Raw genomic sequence first — 7,709 nt, 5'->3', positions numbered from 1 at the left:
CCCTGAGCCTTCTTATGGTGCCCCTGAAGAATCTTACGAATCTCCCAAGCCAGCTTATGGTGCACCTGAACCTTCTTATGACGTCCCTGAGCCTTCTTATGGTGCCCCTGAAGAATCTTACGAATCTCCCAAGCCAGCTTATGGTGCGCCTGAGCCAGCTACTCATTACTCTCCCTACCAAAAATATCAACATAAACCCGCCTCATACAATGCCCCATCTTATTCCCATAAATCCAAGAGGAACATTTTCAAGTCCTTTCCCGCCATTGAAAGTGACAAGTCTGAGAAGTCATTGTAACTTTTTCATAAAAGAATTGTTGCCTCTTTTGTTATAGCTATTTTATCTCAGTCAACTCTATTAAAGAATTAAAAGACAAATGGAAACATGAAACCGACCTCAAGATGTGTTTTTTCCAAACTGATCGATCAAGCTTGGTTTATTTTTATTTTGGCCAAGAGGTAAATCTTCAAATCCTTAACTTCCAACAATATTTTGCCCTGATCTAAGATACCTCCAAGCAATGATCTCCAAGGTCAAGTGTTTTCATCTTACATTTGGTTTTTTCTTTTGTTGACACATGGAGTGCTCTAAAGTTGAGACCCATGGCAACCAAAAAAGATATGGTGCAAGTCCAAAATAAGAACTTACTCTCAACAATTCCTTAGACATCCGTATGTCTACTGAAAAATCACTTTTTCCATCTTGGGAGGAATTTATTAGATATTCCCAAATATTACTGAATTATGGACAAGAGATGCTAGGGCCCAGAATTATCATTTCGGACGTTTTCTTGCAAACGAGATGGGTCAAGGCCATTGCAATCACGTATTTCAAGTGCCTACAAAACCAAACGGCTGAGTCAAAAGTAGGGCTCTCTCAAAGCCCAGAGCATAAAAGGTTACCGAGTGAATGATTTAGTCTATTCTGTTAATCAATTAACACCAGAGAACTTGCCAATTCTTTCTGTGAAGAGTTATGTTGTAATCTTTTAGAGGGCTGAGTGTGATTGAGACAAATTTGATACATGTAGTTGTATAGTCCTTTTCAGTCTCCTCTCTCTCCTCTCATTGCCGACAAACAAACCGAGAAATACAAGAGTACGCTCAAAGATGCCTGACTTTAACAAGGTATTTTTCGATGAACGTAAAGCTATACATGGTGTACTTGCAGGATACCTGTGAGCTTTCATAAGCATCCTTTCCCATGTAATCGTACTAAAAACGCCACTGGGAAGTTTAGAAAAAATAATGTTATTGAGGTTATTTTTTTCCTACTTTTTGATTCCCTTTCAGTCTCCTCTCTCTCTTCTCATTGCCAACAAACAAACCGAGAAATACAAGAGTACGTTCAAAGATGCCTGATTTTAACAAGGTATTTTTCGATGAACGTAAAGCTATATATGGTGTACTTGCAGGATACCCGTGCGCTTTCACAAGCATCCTTTCCCATGAAATCGAATTAAAAAAACCAATGGGAAGTTTAGAAAAAATAATGTTATTAAGGTTCTCTTTCCTACTTTTTGATTCCCTTTCAGTCTCCTCTCTCTCCTCTCATTGCCGACAAACAAACCGAGAAATACAAGAGTACGCTCAAAGATGCCTGACTTTAACAAGGTATTTTTCGATGAACGTAAAGCTATACATGGTGTACTTGCAGGATACCTGTGAGCTTTCATAAGCATCCTTTCCCATGTAATCGTACTAAAAACGCCAATGGGAAGTTTAGAAAAAATAATGTTATTGAGGTTATTTTTTTCTATTTTTTTGTTTTGTTTTTCACGGGCTTTTCTAACAATTACAAGGAATGCATTCCCCAGTACTATTAAAATGAAAGGTTATAATTCGTCTATTGATTACCTTTCAATCTTTATATCACATTTGGTCTACCAACGAATTTGAGTTGGCAGACCGAGCTAGTCCTTGAATGTAGGGTTGATCTGGAATGCTATCTAAAAATTTGTCCAAGTCTGACTTGAAAGATGCAACCGCATCAACAAGGCCTACGTGTTCCCTCCGAATATTAGAGGGAAGAAAATTAAACAATGAAGGAGCCCGAGAAAGAAGAAAAGTGGACCTCATTGTTAAAACTAGTCTGGATTCTCGAAGGCTTGACGGTGCTCCCAAAACGCACATTAAGCCTCAACGGGCACTAGAATTGACCCTAAATCCTGGGTTGGGATAAAGCTCATGGATACTTTTGAAGACGTACAGTATCAGATACCTTTCGTACCTTCTCTGAACACTGTACAGTCCCAACTCTTTTAGTCTCTCCCAATACAAGAGCTCTCTCATTTCTGTGATGTTTCTAGTGAAACATCTTTGGACTTGTACGACCCCTTACAAACCTACTGAACCCATTGGAGCCCAAATGGGTGAAACATATTCAAGATGTGGCTGAACAATCGACTTATTTAGAGTTGAAATCGTGATGCTATCTCTGGACTTAAACGTGCGATATATCCAACCACACATTTGAAAACTTTACCCACCTTCAACTGGATATGCTCATCGAACTTTCCATCATTTTGGAGTACTTCACCTAAATCTTTCATAGATGAGACCTGCTCAATATCTTTACCTCCATTATCTGCGGGTGGAGTATTTAAAGGAGTTGACCCAAACGTCATTGAGCGGAATTTCATTCCGTTCAGGGCCATATTACTCTCAGAAACCCAAGAATAGATTAGATCTAAGTCCTTTGCAAGGCTACTGGAATCTTGGCCATTCCTACCAGCAACTAACCTTGTATCGTCAGCATAAGAAGAGAGACTGGCAGTAATACTAAGCTTTTGAAGCGGGGCACCGAATATTATAAAAAGGAGGGGACCTAAGATCGAACCCTGGGGAACACCTGATTTGAAATCATGTATGTCACTAAGGGATCCCTTGACCTTAACAATTTGTATGTATATGTATGTATATTTCAGGACCGTTTCTAGTTATTTGAACCTGAATTGGATGGTCCTAAGATCGCCATAAGCCATGTGACTTGTTTTCGTGGCGTCTTGCAATGACATCCTTATGTATTGGTCGATTCATTATCAATTGTCCAAGTACTCCCCGTTCTGAAGTAAGCCACAAGTCATTTTGTACCTTGTTTGCAAGAGTAGCAATTTTTAATTGTGCATTCCGATGAATATGTGTCAATGAATGATTCCCTGACACATCGACTCCATTGCTCCATTGTGTTCTCCATTGAGAACACTTGCTTCGTTTCAAGGATAAAAACGTTCCATGTTTTTGGAAAAGAAAACAGGGGTAGTTTCTGTTGCCAGGAAGTTTGTGTTTTAGGCTGATCGAAGTACACGGTTCCTGCCCGCATTATTTTGCATGAAAACTGAGAAACAAGCAAAGGAAGCTTGCCCTTCAGTTTGGCGAGCAGGTGCCCAATTTGTTTGAATCTTATGAGATCCTTGATTTTTAATATACATAGATCTTTAAAATTATTGCTTGGGTGGGCTGATCTTCGTGCATTAGTTATCCATCTTACTGCCTTCTTTTGCAAAGGAACAAGTCTCTTGACAGCATAACTGTGGCCAAAAAAAACCAGTCCATATTCCAAGCGGCTTTTAATCAGGGAGTCATATAGTACTTTACGCAAATTTCGTGGTACATTACTTTTTGCCATAAAGAACGTGTACAGGGTTCGCCTTACGCTAGCCTCAACGAAATTTACATGCTCTTTCCAATTAAGTCGCTCGTCAATTCGCATACCCAAAAAATTTACAAACGGTTCCGAAAACTGCGATCCCGCTTGTTGAACCTCAAGTCCACCAACAACTAATTTAAAGGCCTGGATCGGATTCCTAGGGCCAAATAAAACTACCTTTGACTTACTAAAATTCATAACAAGCCGGTTCGCTTCGAAGCACTTGCTCAGTTTCTCTATTCACAGACTGTTCTCCGCTTGAGCCGTTAATAAATCAGTTCCAAAGTATTGAAGGGTTGTATCGTCAGCGAACATAGTTACCATAAAATTTGTTGCTTTCGGAAGGTCATTGGTGTATATCAAGAAAAGTAAGGGACCCAGGACACTACCTTGCGGGACGCCACAACCAGTTGTCATGGGATAAATGACCATCAATATCCACTACTTGCACTCTCCCTCTTAAATAGTTGTTCAACCATAATAAAATGCTTTTGCTGAACCCGTATTTGCCCATCTTCACTAGAAGAATGTCGTGAGAGATGGTATCAAAAGCCTTCTTTAGGTCTACCAATATTCCTATTGAAATTCTTTGGTCTTGCTTATTGAAAATATTTTGCAAGAAGTTATGATTTGAGTGGTGAGGCCAAAATCCAAATTGGGTTATGCAAAGATGGTCAGTTTCAAACGGCTCAAAAATTTGTTTGAAAACGACCTTTTCGAGCACCTTAGAAAGTGTGGGCAAAATGCTAATGGGACGGTAATTGGTCATTACAATGCGGTCCCCATTTTTAAAGAGGGGAAATACACGTGCCGCTTTCCATTGTTGTGGGAGGTATCATGTGGTCAAAGAAATGTTAATCAGTTGGGCCAATGGTTGAGCAATTTCTGGCCCTATTTCTTTCTGAAGATAGTTTGACATTCCGTTTCATTGCCAACTCCTTAATAATTTTCTCTATATCATACTTGGAGACGGCTTTGAAATAGTAAGTACTCTGATTCGGTAATTTGTTCTAAAATATCATGCGCACCGTTTGCGTTCGGGAGGTCATTAGCAATGATCCCCCAGATGGTTGTAAAATATCTATTGAATGCGTTGCCCACACACTTCATCATCACCCACCCTGATATGTATGGGAGCATTGTTGCTTTGCTTGTTGTAACCCAGAAGATCTTTTGCTCCTTGCCACGTTTTCCTCGAATCCCCCCGATTTTCTTCAAAAAAATCACGCCAGTACATTATTTTAGCTGTTTTGATCAATTTGTAGTATAAGTTAGCGTATTTTGAGTAAGCGTTTTTATTCAGCTCATCAGGAGTCTTGTGGAACTTTCTATAAAGCTTCTGCTTGGTTAGACTCGACACCATGAATCCCTGTGTCATCCATGGGTTGAATCTAGCTGTACGCTTATTTCGTTTTTGCTCTGAACAAGGACATGCAAAATCTATAGCGCCAGTCAACGTCTCAATGAAATTATTGAACGCTCTCGCAGGATCATAGTTGGGCAAGTGCCAGTTCACGAATAAGATTTCGTAGATATTCGACATTCTTGCGCCCCAATGCTCTTTTATCTTGGTGCTCGGAGCCAAGGATAGCCTTAAGGGCTTTACGTTTTCCTATGTTAACAAAAGTCCCTAAATGGTCGCTAACATCACAAAGCAGTATCCCGCATTTCAGTTCAACCTTTCGATTGGTAAATATATTGTCAATTAATGTTCTTGATTTGCTGGTTATTCTAGTTGGCTTTTCTATTAATGGGAATAGCTCATATTCAATGATGAATTCCATGAATTTCATAGTTCTTGAGTTCTCCTTTAAAAAATCGAGGTTAAAATCGCCACACAAAAGATTGCCTTCTGTTTGGATAATGCACTCAGACAAAGTTCTAAGGTCGAAATTGCGCTATCAACCCTCGAGTCGGGAGGAATATAAATGGAAAGTAGATAGAAATCGGGTGTTTCAATCCCTATAGTTTCGCAATGGTCGGTAAGAACACAAAGCTCAGCACACCTTTTATAATTGATAGATTTGCGGATTAGGATACCAACCCCACCACCACTTTTTGTAGCTCTAGTTTGAGCCTCAAATTCATACTCATTAAAAGACACTTGTACTCGATCAGATTGCCGAACTTCTTGCAACGCCACTATTGCGGGGCATTGTTCTAACAATAAGTCTGTTAATTTGTCTGGTTAGCAACAATGGAGCGAACATTTAAGGAAATCAGCCAATCCTCACCCTCAAGATCCTGCCGCAATGTGGCACTTTCACAAGTATTGGGATATTCTTGCGGGTCGAACATTGATATTTAAGACAAAAACACACATCATTTAGGCACAGTTTCAACACTCACACCCTTTTGGGGATCATTGTGATCTCGGCTTGACATTCCTCTGGTTAATATGGTTTTCGGCAAACGGGTTTCAAGAGATGGCGTTCGTTTTTTTCTTTTCGTTTGGATATTCGTTTGCCGTCATTTTCCTACCCAGCTTTGGTTGATTTTTCTCGGTTTTTCCTAAAGGTGGAAAATCCACGCTCGAATCCACGGATAAATCGGCTGCGAATGGAATTTCTTCCTCATTGAATCCAAGGTCTCCTGGGTCACAACCCCCACCTTGTCTCTCGTTGTCTTCCCTTTCACATGGTTCGTTTCCCTTTGATACTTCTTCATCTCCATTGGCAGCCAAGGTTCCAGTCACATCTTGAACTTCGACGAGTTCGTTGCGAGGACAGTTACTACTAATGTGATCTTCCCCTCTACATTGAAAGCACTTGCGTATTTGGTCTCGGTGCAGTACTCGAATTTTCTTTGATCCATTGCAGATGAAGTCCGGAACTGGGGCGGTGGGTGAAATTAACACCCGCATGTTAACATTCGAAATGCCGCACAGCCGACTGTCATGCCTTTCTTCCAACAGTTCCCTCACAATATTTGATTTAAGCTCGGCAAAGTTAGCACTAGCTTTTGCTAATTCCTCTATGCCAACTTCGTCGGGTACGTTAAGGTATCGGAGGGCTGAAAATCGTTGTGCTCCTCTGACAACACACTTCCACAGATTCTTTCCGGACGATCGAGAAAACTCAAATTTCTTCTCAAATCTAGTTTTGACATCGATTTCTTCATGTGTTTGGAGTCTTGCAGTAGTCTTTACGGCACTTCTTGTCAAAGAGATTCCAGCAATTTCAGACTTGCGAAGCTTCAATTCGTCAAATATGAAGTCTGCTAGTTCCGTCTACGTGAGGAACGCCTTTGCCTCCTTGCATGTGATATCCAAATACAGAAACGGATACCGCTTGGTCGATTTGGCCATACCAGCATATGTTGGCACCGAATTATCCAATTCTCCAAGATTGGTCCCACCTGCTGCAATCAAGCTGGTTGACGAGGATTTTGTTGGGGATCGGAAAACGATTGTTAGGCTCCACCTCCCCCACGGGGGTTGGCCTCAGAATAGGTCCCTTCACCAGAACGACCATCTATGGATCTTTCTGAGACTTTCAGGGCGAATTTTGCACTCAAAGACGTATGTTTAGAAGGCCATCTTGCCTTGATCAAAATTTCAAAAGTCCCACAGAACGAAATCTTGCGCGTCTGTACTGGACGAACGCAAAGCATTTGCTCCTATCATTAATGAAGCTTCTTATCCGATTGAGAACTTGCCTTGGATCCCAATGTCATGGAGTCTATTCAACAAAAGGCCATGATCTACTTTATCAAAGGCCTTGGCAAAATCAAGATAGACAACATCAATTGACTCATGCATATCCAGTCCCTCAATGACCTGCTCTAAATGCTCAATGGGTTGGGTAACCGTGCTAAAATGTGCTCGGAACCCGTGCTGGCTAGGAGGAAGGACTTCATTGACCTCAAGAAATTCAACAAGTTTGGACTTCATGATCTTCTTAAACACCTTCGCAATATTCGAAGTGAGAGAAATAGGCCTATAATTACTGGGGAACGACTTATCTCCCCCTCTAAAAATTGGAACAACGTGAGCTAATTTTAGTGAAGATGGAAACTTGCCCTGGTCCAAGATGCAACGCATCAAGTACGAGAAAACAGG

Source organism: Tigriopus californicus, chromosome 6, assembly GCF_007210705.1.
Source record: "Tigriopus californicus strain San Diego chromosome 6, Tcal_SD_v2.1, whole genome shotgun sequence".
Classification (NCBI taxonomy): Eukaryota; Metazoa; Arthropoda; class Copepoda; order Harpacticoida; family Harpacticidae; genus Tigriopus; species Tigriopus californicus.
The sequence above is the reverse complement of the archived record's forward strand: the minus strand, read 5'-3'. Positions refer to the sequence as shown.